We start from the raw sequence: 21,690 nt of genomic DNA on the forward strand, positions 1-21,690 counted from the left end.
GAGATTATTTGGTGGGCTTATGGCAAGACTGGCGCAGCTTTTTTTTTTTTTTTTTTTTTTTTTGTATTTTTGACTGTGTTGAATGTTTGTTATCGGTTGTTTTTCCATGTGAGCATATCTGGTTTTTTCTTTGTTGTTGTTGTTGCTCTTGTGCTTGTTGATTTGTTTTGTTCTGAAATTGCCCTACACCAGGGCCCAGCCAAAGAGGCATAAGATTCAACACAGCCAGAGGCCAACTCCAGACCAATCAAGAGTATGACCTGGTTTGACCTACAGGTGACACACCCAGAGGGAATTCTCTACAGGCACAAGAGCCATAGGGGCCAAACCACATTTGAGCGGTCAACCCTCACACAACAGAACATCTACTGTGGGCAGAGCCAAGTCTCACAACTAGTCAGCCTAGGAGTCAATCCCACCTACTGACAAGCCAAAAGCAATTCAAGCTCAACTTTAACAGGATGATACACACAACACAATACACACAACAGGGTCACCATTGGAGCACACGCACAGGAGAATAGTAAGTGGTGCAAGTCAAATATAAAGGACACATACTGCGTACTACATAAGGTCACCCAGGAAAGACTGAGAACCCTAGGGGATCTACCTAATACACCAAAGCAAGCAGAGAGTCAGCCAGAATGGGGAAACAAAGAAACATGTCCCAAATAAAAGAACAGAAGAAATCTCTAAAATTGGAACCAAATGAAATAGAGGTAACCAACCTATCAGAGACAGAGTTCAGAACACTAATCATAAGAATGTTTAAAGAGCTTAGTGACGGCATAAAGAAGGATAGAGAAATCTTAATGAACAACCAGTTAGAACTAAAGAATACAATAACTGAAATAAAGAACACACTTGAAGGAATTACCAGCACGTTAAATGAGGCAGAGGATTGAATCAGTGATTTGGAAGACAAGTTAGCAGAGATCACCCAAGCAGAACAAAAAGAAAAAAGAATAAACATCAATGAAAATCATTTAAGAGACCTCTAGGATAACATCAAGCTCAACAACATGCGCATCATAGGAATACCAGCAGGTGAAGAGAGAGAGCAAGGGATCAAGAACATATTTGAAGAAAGAAATCTTATCATTTGCAGCAACATGGATGGATCTAGAGAGCATTATGTTAAGTGAAATAAGTCAGAAAGAGAAAGACAAGTACCATATGATCTCACTTATATATGGAATCTAAAGAAAAGACTATGCGAATGAACTAATCAGAGACAGTTTTGGGGACGCGGAGAAAAAACCGAGAGTGGTTAGATGGGTGTGTGGGAGGGGGTTGGGGATAAGGGGAAAGGTGAAGGGATTTGGAGGCAGCTGGTGACCACAAGATGGCCTCGGGTTTTTTTTTTTTTTTTTTTTTTTTTGAAAATTAATTTGGGGAAGGTATTCTATAATGTTGTGGAGATTTTGTTGGGTATCCGATGGGCATGCGTCCTGTTTGGGAGACCACCTCAGGGATGCTGTGGATACCTGATCATGGCATTGGACACCAGAGGCTGGACATTAATGAATGCCAACTATAATTTTATATATATAATGTGATGGTTCGGTGTGGGGTCGGAGGGATGGTGGATGGGGGGAGGGGGGTTCACAGTGTGAGGGATATGGATGATGAACGTCTAAGTATTACCTTGTTTTGTACACCTGAAACTAATAAATAAATAAATTTATGGAAAAAAAAAAAAAGAACATATTTGAAGTAATAATGACCGAAAACTTCCCTAACCTGGTGAAGGAAATTGACAAACATGCCCAGGAAATGCAGAGAGTTCCAACCAAGATGAACCCCAACAGGCCCACACCAAGACACATTATAGTTAAAATAGAAAAAGTTAAAGACAAAGAGAGAATCCTAACAGCAGCAAGAAAAAGACAGCGGGTTACATAAAAGGGAACGCCTATAAGACTATCAAATGGCTTTTCTACAGAAAATTTGCAGGCCAGGAGGGAGTGGCAGGAGGTATTCAAAGTGATGAAAGACAAAGGCCTACAACCTAGATTGCTTTATCCAGCAAGGCTATCATTTAAAATTGAAGGAGAGATTAAGAGCTTCCCAGAAAAGAATAAGCTAAAGGAATTCATTACCACCAAGTCAGGATTGCAGGAAATATTAAAAGAGCTTCTGTAAGCAGAAGAATGGTGAAAACAATCTAACTACAGTAACAAAATGGCAATAACTATGTACTTATCAATAATCACTTTAAATGTAAACGGAGTAAATGCTCCAATCAAAAGACAAAGGGTGGTTGAGTGAATAAGAAAACAAGACCCTTGTATATGCTGTATACAAGAGACACCTCAGATCAACAGACTCACACAGGCTGAAAGTGAAGGGTTGGAGTAACATATTTCATGCAAATGGAAATGAGAAAACAAACTGCAGTAGCAATACTTACATCTGACAAAAGAGACTTTAAAATGAAGAATATATTAAAAGACAAAGATGGGCACTACATAATAATAACAGGATCGATCCAACAAGAGGACATAAACATAGTAAACATCTACGCACCCAACATAGGAGCACCAAAATATATAAAAGAGGTATTGGCTGACATAAAGACAGAGATCAACGGTAATACTATCATAAAAGGGGACTTCAACACACCACTGACAACAAGGGACAGGTTCTCCAGATGGAAAATAAATATGGAAAAAATTGATGGGAGGTGGCGTGGGGATAAGGGAGAATGTGAGGGGATTAGAAAGCACAGTCAGTAACCACAAGATTGCCACGGGGATATGAAAGTTGATTTGGGGAATATAATCAATAATGTAAAGATTTTGTAGGGTAACTGATTGACACTTGTCCTATTAAGGAGACCACCTCAGGGATGATGTAGATGCCTGATCACTGCACTGTACACCTGAAGCTGAAGCTGAATAATAATGAATGTCAACTATAATTTTATATATGCATATATGTATATATATGTATATATGTATTTATATATATTCACAAGAGGTGGAGTACAGCATAAGGAATAGAAACAGTGGAAATGTAACGGCTATATGCGATGTCAGAGGGGTAGTAGATTGGAGGCAGGGGGTTATCTTTTTGTGAGGGGTATAAATGATAAATATCTAACTATTATAGTGTTTTGTACACATGAAACTAATAAAAAAAAGACATATATACTTGGTCCTTGATCAACATGGCTTTGAAGTGAATGGGTCCACTTATACACAGATGTTTTTCAATAAATATGTACAGTACTATCAATGTATTTTTCTTCCTTGTGATTTTGATAAGATTTTCTTTTCTCTAGACTATTTAGTGTAAGAATATAGTATATAATACATGTAACATACAAAATATGTATTAATCAACTGTTTATGTTATCAGTAAGGCTGCCAGTCAACAGTAGGCTATTAATAGTTAAGTTTGGAGGGAGTCAAAAGTTATATGCAGATTTTTGACTGTGTGAGGATTAGCTCACTTAACCCCCATGTTGTTTAAGGGTCGACTCTACTGTATGAGTCCACCTATATTAAGCACTTAGAGTAGTCAAATTCATAGAGATAGAAAGTAGAATGGTGGATGCCAGGGGAATGGAGGCGGGGAGAAAGGGGAGTTATTGTTTAATGAGTACTGAGTTTTAGTTTTACAAGGTGTAACAGTTATGAGTGGTGGTGATAGTTGAACAACATTATGAATGTATTTAATACCACTGAACTGTACACTTACAAATAGTTAAGATGGTAAATTTTATGTTATGTATATTTTGCCATAATAAAATGGGAAAAAAAGAATCCACAGGAATCTTAGCAACAACTGTAATTCTGTCAGCCAAACAATTTACAGGTATTTGGATTTTAGATAACAGTGTACAGACATTGTGAAAAACAGTTGCACTCACCATTATGGTTATTGTTAGACCTGTTGTTGCATCTTCTTATTTTGATGAATTAATAAAGAAGCATACTTTAAAATAAAAAATAAATAAAAATAGCAATTCAAAAAAGTATATGCACCTCCATGTTTATTGCAGGCTGCTCATAATAGCCATGACATGGAAACAACAAAAATGTCCATCAATAGACGTTGGATAAAGAAACTATGGTACGAAAAGGAATCCTAATACACTGTTGGTGCTAATGCAGACTGGTGCAGCCGCTATGGAAGGCAGTGTGGAGGTTCCTCAAGAAATTACGAATAGAATTACCATATGACCCAGCAATCGCTCTCCTGGGTATCTACCCAGAAAATCTGAAAACATTTATCCATAAAGACACGTGTGCTTCAATGTTCATTGCAGCTTTATTTACAGTGGCCAAGACATGGAAACAACCAACATGTCCTTCGATAGATGAATGGATAAAGAAGTAGTGGCATATATACACAATGGAATACTATTCGGCATTAAGGAAAGATGATATAGGAGCATTTGTGACAACATGGATGGATCTTGAGAGTATAATGCTAAGTGAAATAAGTCAGACAGAAAAAGCAGAGAACCCTATGATTTCACTGATATGTGGTATATAAACCAAAAACAGCAGAAGAACAAGACAAACAAATGAGAAACAAAAACTCATAGACACAGACAATAGTTTAGTGGTTACCAGAGGGCTAAGGGGGAGGATGGTGGTAGATGAGGGTAAAGGGAATCAAATATATGGTGATGGAAGGAGAACTGACTCTGGGTGGTGAACACACAATGGGATTTATAAATGATGTAATACAGAATTGTACACCTGAAATCTAAGTAACTTTACTAACAATTGTCACCCCAGTAAACTTAAAAAACTAAAAATAAATAAAAATAATCAAGAAAAGTAAATAAATAAATAAAAATTAAAATTAAAAAAAGGAAATCTTACCATTTATAATGACATGGATGGACCTAAAGAATATTATGCTAAGTGAAATAAGTCAGACAGAGAAAGACAAATACCATATGATCTCACTTATATGTGGAATCTAAAGAACAAGGTAAATGAACAAACAAAACAGAAATAGACTCAGAGATATAGGGGGAAAAAACTGATGGTTGCTAGATGGGAGGGGGGTAGGGATACAAATTAGTAGCCACAATATTGCTATGAGGATATGGAAGACAGTGTGAGGAATATAATCAATAATGTTGTAGCAATTATGGAGGGTGCCAGATGGGCACGGGACTTATTAGGGAGACCACTTCATAGACTGTGTAGGTGCCTGATCCCTGCACTATACATATGAAGTTGGATAATATTGAATGTCAACTATAATTAAATAGAGAGAGAGAGTCACAGGATGTAGAGTACAGCATAGGGAATATAGTCACCAGAATTATAACAGCTATATACGATGTTAGAGGGGCAGTAGATTGGGTGGGTGGTTATCACTTTGTGAGGGATAGAAACATCAAACTATTACATTGTTTTGTACACCTGAAACTAATAAAAAAATAATTTAAAAATTAAACTGTCACCCAGCTATTCCTCCACTGGGCAATTTCCTAGATTTCTTGAACATTTCAATGTAGACACCACTTTCATACCAGCATCTTTATCTCATGGTCTTAGTTGCATGGCACTTTTGTCCCCACAGTGTTGGCGCCACTACTCCTACATGCACAATATTCTGAGCTATAATATCTGGCTCTCTACTTGTATGTCCTGTCTGGACCATGAGCTTCTGGAAAGAGGAGTATGACGGCTCTCTGAGCCACTGCGATCCAGAAGCACCTCTGCCTTTGAATCCTTCTGGTGGGACCAGTGTGGGGTCTTTGGGGTCCAGGCTAAAACAGAGGTTAATGTAGGCATAGTGCATCCAGCATTGCCAGCTACAAAGACACACAAAACATTTTCTGCTCTAAGGTTGAATGTGGAGGTCTTTGAAGTTACCAAGCTTTGTCAAGTCTAGGGCTTGTCCAGTGAGCAGAAGTTCTTAACACACCTGGGATGCAAGGGATAGCCATTGATTGAATCTCTCTGTCCATGTTCTCTCCCCAGAGATGGGACCCCTGCTAACTCTCACTTCATCAGGACACAGGAGTATTCATACTCCCCAGTTCCCCTTCTTCCTGTGGAATTACTGTGCTCTGAGCTTTGCTGACTCCTGCAGTAATCATCTTGACTCCCCACAAAATCAATAGCCCTGTAGCAAATAAACCCTGAGGTGAGGGGATCAGTGAGCAGTGTGAACACTCCCATTTCCCTGGATGTGCATGAGGTCTCATGGTCCACCATTGCTGAAATAAAAAACAAACAGGTTGACTGGACACAATTGCTAGAAAGAGGAAGCCCAAAATATGGATCACAGTCTGGAATCTCATATTTAGGCAGAATAGTTTTTGTGTAATTTGAACTCAGATTCACCTGTCAGCTATAGGACTGACTTGGAGTGAAAGGGAAGTTTTGAGTGATTCCACCCAGAGCAGGTATGCCAGATGCACCTAAATTTTCTAGAAGGAAAACCCTTTAAAATGGTCCATGTGGGTTTGACCATGCTGAGAGGAGCAGTTTGTTATCAGCTACCCAGAAACAGATTCTTGCTTATCCCTCCACTGAGCATTTCTAAGTCATGTTGGCTATTTTACTGTGATCTCATTTCACTTTTTTATTGGTTTATTAGCCTACCTTCTAGAAAAAGCAGTTGGGTCCTGTAACTGTTTTTTAGAAGATGTTGGCAATCTTAACATCTTTTCTTTTCCCCATCATCTGCGTTAACAGAATATTTGAATGAACCCAGTGAGCACATCCCATCCAGGAATAACAAGTCTCCTATTTGGGGTCTAACCAGAGCCCAGAGCTTAGTACCAAGCACACCATGACCTGAAACTCATCCCACTTTGGGTTACATGCCTTGTATGGCTATATGTGATATTAAACTTGAGGGAAGTTCTGGGACATGAGTAATTTCATTATTAAAGGCAGTTATGGAAACTTACTGTAAATGACAGTGTGCACTCAAATCCCTTGTCTCTGATGAGTGACATTTTCAGAAATTATGGTGTACTTTATAAGGACAACAGTTTAGCCTGTGTGTTCACAGAGGAAGCCCCACAGAGAGAATTCTCCACAAACATCTCTATTTTTACTTCAAAGTTAAAACCACGGAAAAAGTGACCTTGCTTTATACTAGATGTGTATGTAGGACTGGGTGTTAATGCACATGCATACATGGGTGTATGTGGAAGGCAGGGGATGAGTCTGGGCACAACGTAGCAGATGGTCCTGGGAGATCATGGTTCTCTGTCCATGTGACCATGTCAGTGGGGAGACATCTAGTCGATGCCCTAGGAAAAGAAGCCTGGGGACCTGATGTTTCTGTAAGACCCTATCACCTCCTCCTCAGCCCCACAACTAGGCATCCTGGACTGCAGTGGTGCTAGGGACCTCGAATGCACCCCCTACTTGACCTGGAAAAGTGGTGTCCACTAGAACTCACCTCAGCCTGGTTCTACTACAAGGAAAACTCTGTGGCTGTAGTCCTTTAAAAGACAGACTGGTCCTGGGATGGGTGTGATGACCTACACAAGACCACAGACCCTCTGCTCTTACCTCCTTCATACCTACACCCAGACATCTGGAGGCATTCTCAGTGTAAGAGTCAGGACCCTGACACCTGGGCAGGTGCTCCAGAGGCCACAAACTGGAAGGCATTTGGTTAAACAGGTTGTAAGAATAATTAATGAGTAATCTATATATTTAGTTCTACATGCAGCTTAATGTGACAGCATATGTAGGCAAACAAAGACATTATCACTGAATCTGGGGTCACTGAATCCTCTTCAAACTGCTCCCTGGGCACAGTGCCTGGGGAAACAGGGTGGGCAAGTATCTCCCATCAGAGTCTGAACTGGAGATGTGGACTTGGGAGCTCAACCCCATCACCAAATGCTCCCAGCTCCTATGACCCCTCTCCTTCTCAGTGGATCCTCACAACCCACCTCAGACTTGAGTGAATGTATACTTGTAAACTTAGGAACCCTGAGCATCAGCCCATTAAGGTAAATCTTGCAGAACCCACATTTTGTAAAGGGTTTTGCCACAATTCCAAATGAGATGTGTGCCTGGCTCCAAGCCTGAAGAGCCAATGGGCTCACACATGCCCCCAAATGGCCTCTTTCCATACGAAGGGTGCCCCTACTGGCAGGGCACACCAGAGCACCCAGCAAAACGCCATGAAATCACTATCAATATTCAAATTCAGTTGAGTCCATGAAAGAATGCTGATCAATATGTATTGCTCTTAGAGTCCTGACGTGATTCTTTGAAGCATTTTGTCCAACTTTACAATTGATTATTAGGGAAACAGTTTGCACTCTGTCATTCTGGACATTTATACTTCACATATTTTTATGTTGATTCAAATACATACACACTATTGCCCAAATTTTCCTGCAGAAAAAAACACCTTTACCAGTTTTAGCAAAGTCTATAACCTCTTTACACTTTCCCTCAATAAAACCATCATTGGGAGCAAGTGCCTGTTTCTTGTGTATCTTTGGAGAATGTCTTTACAATAGACTCCACTTACTGACATCCATCCTGATATATTTGCATCCATTTCTATATCACTCATCTTATAACTCAATTTTTATGAATCACAGAACTCAGTTTAGTATTTGAAATATGTTTAATTTTTTTTTAATTTTTTTAATTAAATTTATTGGGGTGACAATTGTTAGTAAATTTACATAGATTTCAGGTGTACAATTCTGTATTACATCATCTATAAATCCCATTGTGTGTTCACCACCCAGAGTCACTTCTCCTTCCATCACCATATATTTGATCCCCTTTACCCTCATCACCCACCACCCACCCCCTTACCCTCTGGTAACCACTAAATTATTGTCTGTGTCTATGAGTTTTTCTTTTTCATTTGTTTGTCTTGTTCTTTTTGGTTTATATACCACATATCAGTGAAATTATAGGGTTCTCTGCTTTTTCTGTCTGACTTATTTCACTTAGCATTATAATCTCAAGATCCATCCATGTTGTCACAAATGTTCCTATATCATCTTTCCTTAACGCGGAATAGTATTCCATTGTGTATATATACCACAACTTCTTTATCCATTCATCTATTGAAGGACATTTTGGTTGTTTCCATGTCTTGGCCACCGTAAACAAAGCTGCAATGAACATTGGAGTACACGTGTTCTGCACAGCAAAAGAAACTATTGACAAAATAATGAGGCAACCAACTGAATGGGAGAACATTTTTGCAAACAGTGCCTCTGATAAGGGGCTAATATCCAAAATATACAAGGAACTCATGAAACTCAACAAAAAAAAAAACAAACAGCCCAATTGAAAAATGGACAGAGGACCTAAAGAGACATTTCTCCAAAGAGGATATACAAATGGCAAATAGACATATGAAAAAATGCTCAACATAGCTAATCATCAGAGAAATGCAAATGAAAACCACAATGAGATATCACCTCACCCCAGTCAGAATGGCTTTCATCAATAAGACAAATAGTAACAAGTGTTGGAGAGGCTGTGGAGAAAAAGGAACCCTCATACACTGTTGGTGGGAATGCAATATGTTTAATTTTTTAAAGAGCTTAATCAAAAGTTAAAGAAATTCTCAGCACTGTATATAATTATATTGCAGCTTGATTCATTACATCGTGGCAGAGTGTTTCTCAACTAATTTTTATCCATTAATTTGTCTTCTGAGTATGAGATCCCTCAAAAAATTAAAAATAGAACTATCATCTGGTAACCTCTAAATTATTGTCTAAATTATTGTCTGTGTCTATGAGTTTTTCTTTCTCATTTGTTTGTCTTGTTCTTTTTGGTTTATATACCAGAGGGTAAGGGGGTGGAGGGTGGGTGATGAGGGTAAAGGGGATCAAATATATGGTGATGGAAGGAGAACTGACTCTGGGTGGTGAACACACAATGGGATTTATAGACGATGTAATACAGAATTGTACACCTGAAATCTATGTAAATTTACTAACAATTGTCACCCCAATAAATTAAAAAAAAAAGAACTATCATGTGATCCATCAATCCCACTTATGAGTATATATCCAAAGGAAATGTAAAGAGGATCCCAAAGAGATATTAGCATCCCTATTAAGCATTATTCACAAAAGCCAAGATATGGAAATGATGGAATATTATTCAACCACGAGGAAGAAGGAAATCCTGCTATTTGCAACAACATGGATGGACCTTGAGGATATTATGTTAAGTGAGATAAGTCAGATAAAGAAAGACAAATACTGTATCTCTCACTTGGAATCTTAAATAGCCAAACTCACAGAAACAGAGAATAAAATGGTAGTTCCCAGGAGTTGGAGGTGGGGAGGGATCGGGGAATGGGGATATATTGACCAAAGAGTATAAACTTCCACTTATAAGGTCAACAACTCCTGGAGATCTGATGTACAGCACGGTGATTACACTTAACATACTGCATTATATACTGGACGGTTGTGAAGAGGTTGTATCTTAAATGGGTTTTTTTGTTATTGTATTTTTTCTTTCTTTTTTTAATTTATTTTTTATTAGTTTCAGGTGTACAAGACAAGGTAATACTTAGACGTTCATCATTTATATCCCTTAAATGTTTTTACCACAAAAATAAATGAGAATTATGTGAAATGAGGAAAGTGTTAGCTAATGATATGGTGGTGTCATATTGCAATATATAAATGTATTAAAGGTAATGAATATCTAATCTATCAACCTACCCTTGTATTTATCTGCTACCTGTATGTCTATGTCTGTGTGTCAGTCTATCTATATCTATATCTATCTATCTATTTATCTATCTATATCTATCTCTCTGTCAATCTCTCTGGCCTCCAGACTCTAAGACAATAAAATAATGTTTTATTATTTATTTATTTATTTATTTATTTATTTATTATGTCTTAAACCACCCACTTAGTTGTAATTTGTTATCGTAAGCTTGCCACACGAATTCAGTCTCTCTCTCTCTCTCTCTCTCTTTCTCTCTCTCCATAGAGATAAAAGGAACTGCATTCTGACTCATACACAAGAAATGATTTCAGCTAAAACAACAAAAAAACAGATGTTGTAGGTTTTATTCTCTTCTAGAATTGCAGAATCAAACTGTCCACCTAACTGTTCTCTGTTTGTAAGGAGAATAAGAAATACACAGCTTGTACTAGGCCTAATAAATATTAGGTGGGAGACAGATATCATATTTCTTCAGAAAATAATTTCATATCATTAACCATTTTTATACATTAGCTTGGCCAGGAAATATTAAATGTTATAAACTGAAAAATTGTTATGACTTTCAATAGACATAAAATATGTTATGTTAAAATCTTTATATGATTGTAGAGTTTAAAAAAACTAAATGTGATGCCTTAGACATTGGGTGTGTTCAATGATGTAGCTTAAATCAGATCCTCGGCTCCTGTTATTTTTAGGGTGAGAAGTTGGTCCTCTTCCTGTGTGACAACACCCTGTGGATGATACAATCTGTCTTAGGACACTGCCCACCACATCCTGTGAATTTGTCTTTTGAGCTTCACTTTAACAATTGAAAAATAAATCATCTCTTTCTTTTTTTAATTAAAGTTTATTAGTGTGACAATTGTTAATGAAGTTATATAAATTTCAGGTGTAAAATTCTGTATTACATCATCTATAAATCCCATTGTGTGTTCACCACCCAGAGTCAGTTCTCCTTCCATCACCATATATTTGATCCCCTTTACCCTCATCTACCACCCCCCTCTCACCTTACCCTCTGGTAACCACTAAAACTATTGTCTGTGTCTATGAGTTTTTGTTTCTTCATTTGTTTGTCTTGTTCCTTTGCTGTTTTCAGTTTTATATACCACATATCAATAAAATCATACGGTTCTTGACTTTTTCTACCTGACTTATTTCACTCAGCATAATAATCTGAAGATCCATCAATGTTGTCAAAAATAGTACTATTTCATCTTTTCTTATGGCAGAGTAGTATTCCACTGTGTATACGTATCACAACTTTTTTTAAATTTATTTATTGGGGTGACAATTGTTAATGAAATTACATAATTTCAGGTGTACAATTCTGTATTACATCATCTATAAATCCCATTGTGTGTTCACCACCCAGAGTCAGTTCTCCTTCCATCACCATATATTTGATCCCCCTTACCCTCATCTCCCTCCCCCCACCCCCCTTACCCTGTGGTAACCACTAAACTATTGTCTGTGTCTATGAGTTTTTGTTTCTCATTTGTTTGTCTTGTTTTTGGTTTATATACCACATATCAGTGAAATCATAGGGTTCTCTGCTTTTTCTGTGTGACTTATTTTGCTTAGCATTATACTCTCAAGATCCATCCATGTTGTCACAAATGTTCCTATATCATCTTTCCTTAACGCCGAATAGTATTCCATTGTGTATATATACTACAACTTCTTTATCCATTCATCTATCGAAGGACATTTTGGTTGTTTCCATGTCTTGGCCAACGTAAACAAAGCTGCACTGAACATTGCAGGGCATAGATATTTATGGGTAAATGTTTTCAGATTTTTTTGGTATATATCCAGGAGAGGGATTGCCAGGTTATATGGTAATTCTATTCTTAATTTTTTGAGGAACCTCCACACTGCCTTCCATAGCTGCTGCACCAGTCTGCATTCCCACCAACAGTGGATGAGGGTTCCTTTTTCTCCACAGCCTCTCCAACACTTGTTACTATTTGTCTTAATGACGATAGTCATTCTGACTGCGGTCAGGTGATATCTCATTGTGGTTTTTATTTGAATTTCTCTGATGATTAGTGATGGTGAGCATTTTTTCATGTCTCTTAGCCATTTGTATGTCCTCTTTGTTTCTAGTCTGCCATAAGAAAAGATAAAATAATGCCATTTGCGACAACATGGATGGATGTTGAGATTATGATGCTAAGTAAAATAAGTCAGGCAGAAAAAGTCAAGAACCTTATGATTTCACTGATATGTGGTATATAAAACTGAAAACAGCAAAGGAACAAGACAAACAAATGAGGAAACAAAAACTCATAGACACAGACAGTAATTTAGTGGTTACCAGAGGGTAAGGGAGGAGGGGGGTGGGAGATGAGGGTAAGGGGGATCAAATATATGGTGATGGAAGTAGAACTGACTCTGGATGGTGAACACACAATGGGATTTATAGATGATGTAATATAGAATTGTACACCTGAAATCTATGTAACTTTACTAAAAATTGTCACCCCAATAAACTTTTTTAAAAAAGTATGTTGTTTAATCTCCACATATTTGTGGTTTTTCCTGCTTTCTTTTTGCAGTTGATATCCAATGTCAGAGCTTTTGAACAGAGAACATGCTTGGGATGATTGCAATCTTTTTCAATTTGCTGAGGCTAGTTTTATGTCCCAATATATGGTCTATCCTTGAGAATGTTCCATGTACACTAGAAAAGAATGTATAGTCTGATGTTCTAGGATGAAGCACTCTATAAAATATCAATTACGTCCATTTCATCTAATGGGTCATTAGGGGTGTCATTTAGGGCTGATATTTCTTTATCTATGTTCTGTTTGGATGATCTATCCATAGCTGCCAATGATGTGTTTAGGTCCCCCATTGTATTTGTGTTTTGGCCAGTTTCTCCCTTTAATTCTACTAGTAGTTGCTTTGTATATTTCGGTGCTCCCTGATTGGGGGCATAAATATTGATGACTGTTATGTTTTCTTGCTGTATTGTCCCCTTTATCATTATGAAATGTCCATCTTTGTCTCATTACCTTATTTTATCCTGAAGCCTGTTTCATCTGATATAAGTATGGATGCACTTGCTTTTCTCTGGCTACCATTTGCTTGGAGTATCAATTTCTACCCTTTCACTTTCAGTCTGTATTTGTCCTTGTAGCTGAGATGTGTCTCATGAAGGCAGTATATGGTGCAGTTTAGTTTACTTTTTAATTAGTTTTAGGTATACAAAACAATGTAATATTTAGACATTTATACTCCTCACAAAGTGATAAACCCCCTTTCTCCAATCTTTGACATCGTATATAGCTGTTACAGTTTCACTGACTGTATTCATTATGCTGCACTCCACAGCCTGTGACTATATCTATATATATTGAAGTATAGTTGACATTCATTATTATTCAGCTTTAGCTTAAGGTGTACACTGCAGTGGTCTACACTGTCCATGAAGTGATCTCCCTAATAAGACATGTGCCTATCGGATACCCTACAAAATATATATAACACTATTTATTATATTCCCCAAACTGTTCTTCGTATCCCCGTGGCAATCTTGCGGTTACTTATTGTGCTTTCTAATCCCCTCACTTTCTCTCTCATCCCCATCCCCCTCCCATCTAGCAATTACCATATGATCTCCCTTATATATGGAATCTAAAGAATAGAATAAATGAGCAAACTAATCAGAAACAGTCTGAGAGATATAGAGAAAAAAAACTGAGGGCTACTAGATGGGTTTAGTTTTATGATCCAGTCTGCAACACTGCCTTTTTATTGGTGAGTTCAGTCCATTTAAATTTAAGATGATTACTGATACATGAAGATTTCCTATCATTCTATTTTTGGTTTTCTGGTGCTTTAGTGTCTCCATTGTTTCTTTGCCTTTTGTTGCTGTCTGTTTTTTCAGTGTGGTGGTATTCTATGATTTTTCCCTCTGTTTCTTCTTTTTTTATATTATATATCTCAGTTCTGGATTTTTTTTGAGTGGTTACCATTAAGTTTATGTAAAAGAATGTTTCATATATACAGTAGTCCTTTTTCTTCAGCATGCTTCTTATCTCCATTCCCCTTTGCATGTTCAGACCTTTACTCTCTCTTCTTTTTTGTTAAGTTATCCCTACTTATGGTGTGAGTTGATTTCTTTTTTTTTTATTAGTTTCAGGTGTACAAGACAAGGTAATACTTAGACGTTCATCATTTATATCCCTCACACTGTGTTGGTGTGAGTTGATTTCTGAGTTGCAGTAGCAAGTTGTCTTTTTCTTCATTCTCCCCTTTAAAATTTTTTTCTTCTTTACCCGTTATGTTATGTTTAAGTGTATAGTGTCTTATTTGGTGTAGAGGTTGCAATTTCCTGCAGTATTATGTCTGTCTGTTCATAATACTGCTCATAGTTTTTTATTCTTTTGATTTTTTTGCTGAGGTTGACTAGCCTCCTTCAGTATTTCTTGCAGTGCAGGTCGTGTGTTAGAAAAATTCTCTCTGCTTCTGTATGTCTGGAAAGGTCTTTATTCTTTTTTCATATCTAAAGGATATCTTTGCTGGATATATTATCCTTGGTTCATAATTTCTCTCTTTCAATAGTTTGAATATTTGATTCCACTCCTTCCTGACTTGTAGAGTTTCTGCTGAAAAATCTTTTTTTTATTATTAAATTTATTGGGGTGACAATTGTTAGTAAATTTACATAGATTTCAGATGTACAATTCTGTATTGCATCATCTATAAATCCCATTGTGTGTTCACCACCCAGAGTCAGTTCTCCTTCCATCACCATATATTTGATCCCCTTTACCCTCATCACCCACCCCCCACCCCCTTACCCTCTGGTAACCACTAAACTATTGTCTGTGTCTATGAGTTTTTGTTTCTCATTTGTTTGTCTTATTCTTTTGTTGTTTTTGGTTTATATACCACGTATCAGTGAAATCATATGGTTCTCTGGTTTTTCTGTCTGGCTTATTTCACTTAGCATTATACTCTCAAGATCCATTCATGTTGTCACAAATGTTCCTATATCATCTTTTCTTACCGCCGAATAGTATTCCATGGTATATATATATATATATATATATATATATATATATATATATATATATATATATATATACATCATGAAAAATCTGATGGTAATCTGATGGGCTTTCCTTTGGAGGTTCCTGTCTTCTTTTCCCTGGCTGCCTTGAGAATTCTTTGTCATTAATTTTTGACCATTTCAATGAAATGTGCCTTGGAGAAGGTCTGTTGGGATTGAGGTAATTAGGTGTTCTATTTGCTTCTTGGATTTGAGGATGCAGTTCTTTCCACAGATTTAGGAAGTCTCATTGACTATTTATTTAAATAGGCTCTCTGCTCCTTTCTCCCTTTTTCCTCCTTCTGGTATACCCATTATTCTTAGATTTTTAAAATTAGTTTCAGGTGTAGAAAACAATGTAATAGTTAGACATTTACATGCCTCACAAAGTGATAACCTTCTCCCTCAATGTACTACCTCTCTAATATTGTATATAGCTGTTACAATTCCATTGACTCTATTCCTTATGCTCTACTCCACATCCCATGTATATATATATATATATATATATATATATATATATATATATATAAAATACATATGTACATATATATGTATTATATATGTGTATTATACATATATATATATATATATATATATATATATATATATATATATATATATATATATGTATTTGACATTCAATATTATTCAGCTTCAGCGTCAGGAGTACACTGCAGTGGTCAGGCATCTACACCGTCCATGAAGTGGTCTCCCTAATGAGACAAGTGCCCATTTGATACCCATTATTCTATTTTTTTAAGATTTTTTTTTAATTGAGGAAGGGGAACAGGACTTTATTGGGGAACAGTGTGTATTTCCAGGAGTTTTTTTAAATTTATTGGGGTGACAATTGTTAGTAAAATTACATAGATTTCAGGTGTACAATTCTGTTTTACATCATCTATAAATCCCATTGTGTGTTCACCACCCAGAGTCAGTTCTCCTTCCATCACCATATATTTGATTCCCCTTACCTTATCTCCCACCCGCTACCCCCCCTTACTCTCTGGTAACCACTAAACTATTTATGGGGGAGCGGTAGTGTGTTTTTCCCAGGACCCATCAGCTCCATCCAAGTCAAGTTGTTGTCCTTTCTATCTTAGTTGTGGAGGGCACAACTCAGCTCCAGGTCCAGTTGCCATTGTTAGTTGCAGGGTGTGCAGCCCACCATCCCTTGTAGGAGTTGAACCAGCAACCTTGTGGTTGAGAGCATGTGCTCCAACCAACTGAGCCACTTGGCCGCCCAGGAGCTCAGCGACAGCTCATTTACTTCATTCTTGTTGTGGAGGGCATAGTTCGCTGGCCCACGTGGAAATCAAACAGGCAGCACCATTGCCCAGAGTTCGCGCTCTAACCAACTGAGCCACCTGTCTGCCCTGATACCCATTATTCATATATTGCTCTTTCTGATGGAGCCAGAAAGTTCTTATAGAGTTCTTTCATTTATTTTAACTCTCAAATCTCTCTCATCTTCCATCTGTGCCATTTCCAGTTTTCTATCTTCAATGTTATTGATTCTTTCCTCCATCTGATCAGCTCTGTTACCTAAGCTGGTTATTTCATTCTTCATATCTTTTATTAAGTTCTCAATCTCCAGAATTTCTACTTGGTTCTTTTTTAAATTTTCAACCTCTTTGGTAAACAAAATGTTCATTTTGTTCTTTGATTGTATTTCTGAGTTCATTAAACTGCCTATCTGTGTTTTCTTACATCTCGTTCAGTTTTTTTCAGAACTGCAATCTTGCATTCTCAGTCATTTAAGTTGCATATTTCCATGTCCTTAAGATTATTTTCTGGAGAGTTTTCATTTTCTTTGTGAGCTGCCTTGTTAGCTTGGTTAACCATGGCAATTAATGAATTATTATTTCTCTTCCTGGGCATTTACAGGAGTGGGCTCTGCAACAGGTTGATATAAAGAGGTCTTTCTTTTGCTTTCTACTAGGTGTTGCTAAAATGTTTTATTTTCTCTTCTGCTGCAGCCTTTTATTTTATCTCATGCTGTAGTATTATGTTTTCTCTTTCACTGTTCTGGCTTCTCAAATGATGTGGGGCTCCCTGGAAGGTGGGCTTCTCCCCTGTGTGCAGGTCAACTGGGTTTCAGGGCACTGCCTCCATGGGAGGATGTTGAGGGTGATAGAGTTTTGAGCTTCTCTTATCATAATCTCCATGCTACCCCTGCAGCCTGATGCAGAGCCTGTTTGTCTCAGTGGCTCTTGTTACCCCTGCAGGAATCCATCCAGAAAGGTGAAGGCAGGGTGGGATGTGAGAGGCTGTGGTGTGTTCGTAGCTAACCTACAGTTGTCTTGCCCCTACGGTTATTTCCCTTTTGCCATAGTTATTTGCACTGTGAATCTGTGGCTGTAGGACTGTTGATGCAGGTCTCAGAGTTATAGATATTTTGTTCTTTAATCCACTGCTACCATTTTTCAGGAGCCCGCTTCTAAAACTTGGAGGTGAAGATGGGGTGAGCTCTGGGAGAGTAAAGGTAGGTGACAAGGCTCCTTGTTTTTGTTTTCTGTTTTCTGCCTGGCAGTGAGGGCTTAGACCATAGTTCTCACCCAACATCTCTGCCCCGAAGGCTGGGTTGAGCTGTTGTATATGCTGATCCCTCAGGCAGGACTGTGGGCCACAGGGAGTGTGCCTGCAGCCTGAATTCTTCCCTCTCCCAGGACTGCAGTAAGCCCCAGACTGCAGTAAGCTCCAGTCTGTGTTCTGTGGCTCTGTAGTCCCTGGCTCTGCACTTCTCCCTTCCTTCCTCCTCCACTCACCCTATTTGCCCACCACAGGTGATTTGATGTGCAGGTCTCTCAGGTGTGCGTGTGTGTTACACAGGGACTCCTTCATTGAATTATAGCTGTTCAATTTGTTGTAACTTCCAGGTGATATTTCAAGAAGCACTCCTTTCATGGCCATTTCTGTGATGTCTAACTGAGGGTTGCATTCTCCTACTTACTACAGACAGTAAATAAGACGGAAATTAGTGCACAATGGATGGATGGATGGATGGATGGATGGATGGATGGATGGATGGATGGATGAGTGAATGGACGGAATGAATAATCAATTGCAAAGCAACTACACATGAAATTTAAAATAAAATCATTGATGATGTTTAGTGGACAATTTAGGATGAGTGGTAGACAATCTCTTACTCATCCAGCAATACTTAATTTGTGACCTTAATGAAAAGGAATATTTAACTCTTTGAAGATTGATGGAAGAATATTCCAGAGCAATCAGCCATAAAGGTACTAAGGTAAGTATAAGCTTATGTTCAAGGAAGAATGCTGTAAGGTGGCGAGAATTATAAGATGCAGGCAGAAAGATGAGAGGATCCAGACGACATAAGAGAACTAAGTAAAAACAAGAAGTTTGTGTTTTATAGTCATTGTCATTGGATGTCGTCTAAAGCTTCACTAGGAATCTGTATATGATTAATACTGACTTATATAAAAAGAATGAATTGTAAGGTGCATAACTGGAGCCTAAGAGACCATGGAAGAAGCAATTGTCATCCTTCTGGTGAAATATGGTGCTAACTTAGACACTAACTGAATGAAGTTGGTGGATATATGTTGTAGAACAACTTGGATAGAGTTTCTACTGTATTTTTTCTAGTTGCTTGATCTTGAACTCATTAATTACTTTCTGCGATTCATTTTCACTACATCTAAATCCTTATTTATCAAGTGAGACAAAAATATGGGGGAGGGAGCAAGTAAAGGCACCTAGTATAATAGTATAATATATCAGAAAGACAAAGACACTTGGGTTCAAGTCACCATTATTCTACCTCTTCATGATTACCTCTTTGATCCTCTATTTTATCCTCAATAAAGTTAGGCTAAACCTCTTCCCTTGAGGCTCTGTGTGAAGGTGAGATCAGATTGAAAATGTGAAAGCATTGTCCCCACTCCAGCCACAGCACAGGTCCTGGAACAGAGAAAAAGTACTGTATACATTGTATAAATCTTGTCCCTTTCCATTCCACTCACCCCAAATCTCCACCTCATCCTCACTTCCAAACATATGTGGAGATACAGGTAGATCCCTGGGAGGTGAATACTGATATTCTTTTCAGTGAGTTCAGATCTTGAACTCAAAGAGAGGAGACAGCATTCTTCCTGGTCAACTTTCCTCCTAAGTCCCCAAAGGACTGTTTTGGGGGGGCATAGAATAAAAATATATATTTGGCAATAGCTGGCAGGAAGAACTGTCTTTTCCCTCTGCCTCACTGGCAAAGTATAAATCTAGTATATGCCTCAGGAGACCACAAAAAGTAGACATATTGCATTCAGCAACCCTGGGCTCACACATCTTGTCATCATTTCCTGGTTGTATTATATATGACAACTCCAATTACTTTGATCTAGATTTTACTTTTTTTCCTTGTGGGGAGCCATAATTTCTTGTTTCTCTGGAAACTGGCGGCCTGGCTTAGTTCATGATTAACTTGTTTCAAGTCCTAAGACATTGTTCTGCTTGTCCCTCCAGGGGGCTTGCAGGCTACTGTGGAATGAAGTGGGAGTGGCTGGTTTTCCCGGATACAGATAACTGATGGCTATCAGGATGATTGGTAGACTTTGTCTTGTTAATTACTTTGGGGAGTTTTGTAGTGATTTTGTAGTTTCTTTGTAAAAGTTGAAAATTTACTTTCTGTGAGGTAATGCACACATGTGATTGTTAAACTGCACGTACCCATAGGGTATATACTGGTGAAGATAATTAAACAAAGGGCTCCAGCATCCCTGGAGACCTGCCGCATCATCATTTGTGTGTGCCTCTTTCTTACATTTCCACTCCCCCTCCCAGGTACCGTTCAACTCGTGGCGGCTGGCCCGCCGCATTTCCTGCTATTGGAGGATTTAAGTTGGTTGATTCAGGAGTGTTGTGGAGGTAGAGATATTGGATGTATTCGTCTGGCAATCAATAAAGGGAAGGCAATTAATACAGGAAAGCCACTATGACTTGCTTCTTGTTGGATTCACATTTTCCTCCAGGTAACCCCAGATGCCTGCATGTTCTGATTGGGCCCACAGTGGCCGTCATCCTTCTTGCCATCTTCCTTTTCTTCCTCATTCATTGCTAGTGCCCTGCCAAACAGAGTAAGTCCTGGGAAGAAGAGTCCAATGCCATCTGGGCAAAGTGAGGATCTGGGATAAGAGTGTATAAGTGTGTGTTGTATGTTGGCAGGCTTATACCTGGTTCAAGGCAGGAGCCGCAGAGGTTAGTGTTTTCTAGAGAGAACACCAGTGTCCTTGCCACTTCTTTCTTGCAGACCATTGCCTAATTCTGCATTGTATCCTCACATCAAGTGCAGCCACTTGTACCCAGGAAGATGATCTAGATAAGAGTATCTGTATAACTAGAAGAAAAACTCAGTGGGATGGAAATTGGGAGCTGTTAATGGGATGGGTCTGTGAATTTTAGGGTAGAATTTCTGACTCTGCCTTTGAGTAGGTAAGTAATCTCTGGTAAAAACATTCACTGCATCTCTCTATATACTGATACCTGTATCTATAAAATGAAAATCCAGAAGTGCCCTCCAAAGTGTTTTTTATGACTTCTATCTCCTACAGTTGCTATTATAATGGGCAGAGAGCCTGACATGGACAGAACGATGAATCGGGAGGTAGGTCCTCGTCAGAGCACCCTCAGCAACGCAGTCTCATTTCCTCATAATCTCCACAAATGTGTGCACATCCTCACTCATCACTTCCCTTCATGCAGGATGCTGAAGCAGAAGACTCAGTGGAGGCGGCATACATAATATACACAGCTGAATCACTGGACTTTCACACACAAAGAAATCATTCCCACTTTCCAGAAGCCCAAAGGACTTTGGACCAATACCAATAGTATGTAAATGGAACTTTCAACATGCTACAACCCAGTCAAGATTTTAATCCTATCCCCCAAGCATGCATAGAAAGACTTGGAAGA

Source organism: Rhinolophus hipposideros (genome assembly GCF_964194185.1).
Source record: "Rhinolophus hipposideros genome assembly, chromosome: 21".
NCBI classification, from domain to species: domain Eukaryota; kingdom Metazoa; phylum Chordata; class Mammalia; order Chiroptera; family Rhinolophidae; genus Rhinolophus; species Rhinolophus hipposideros.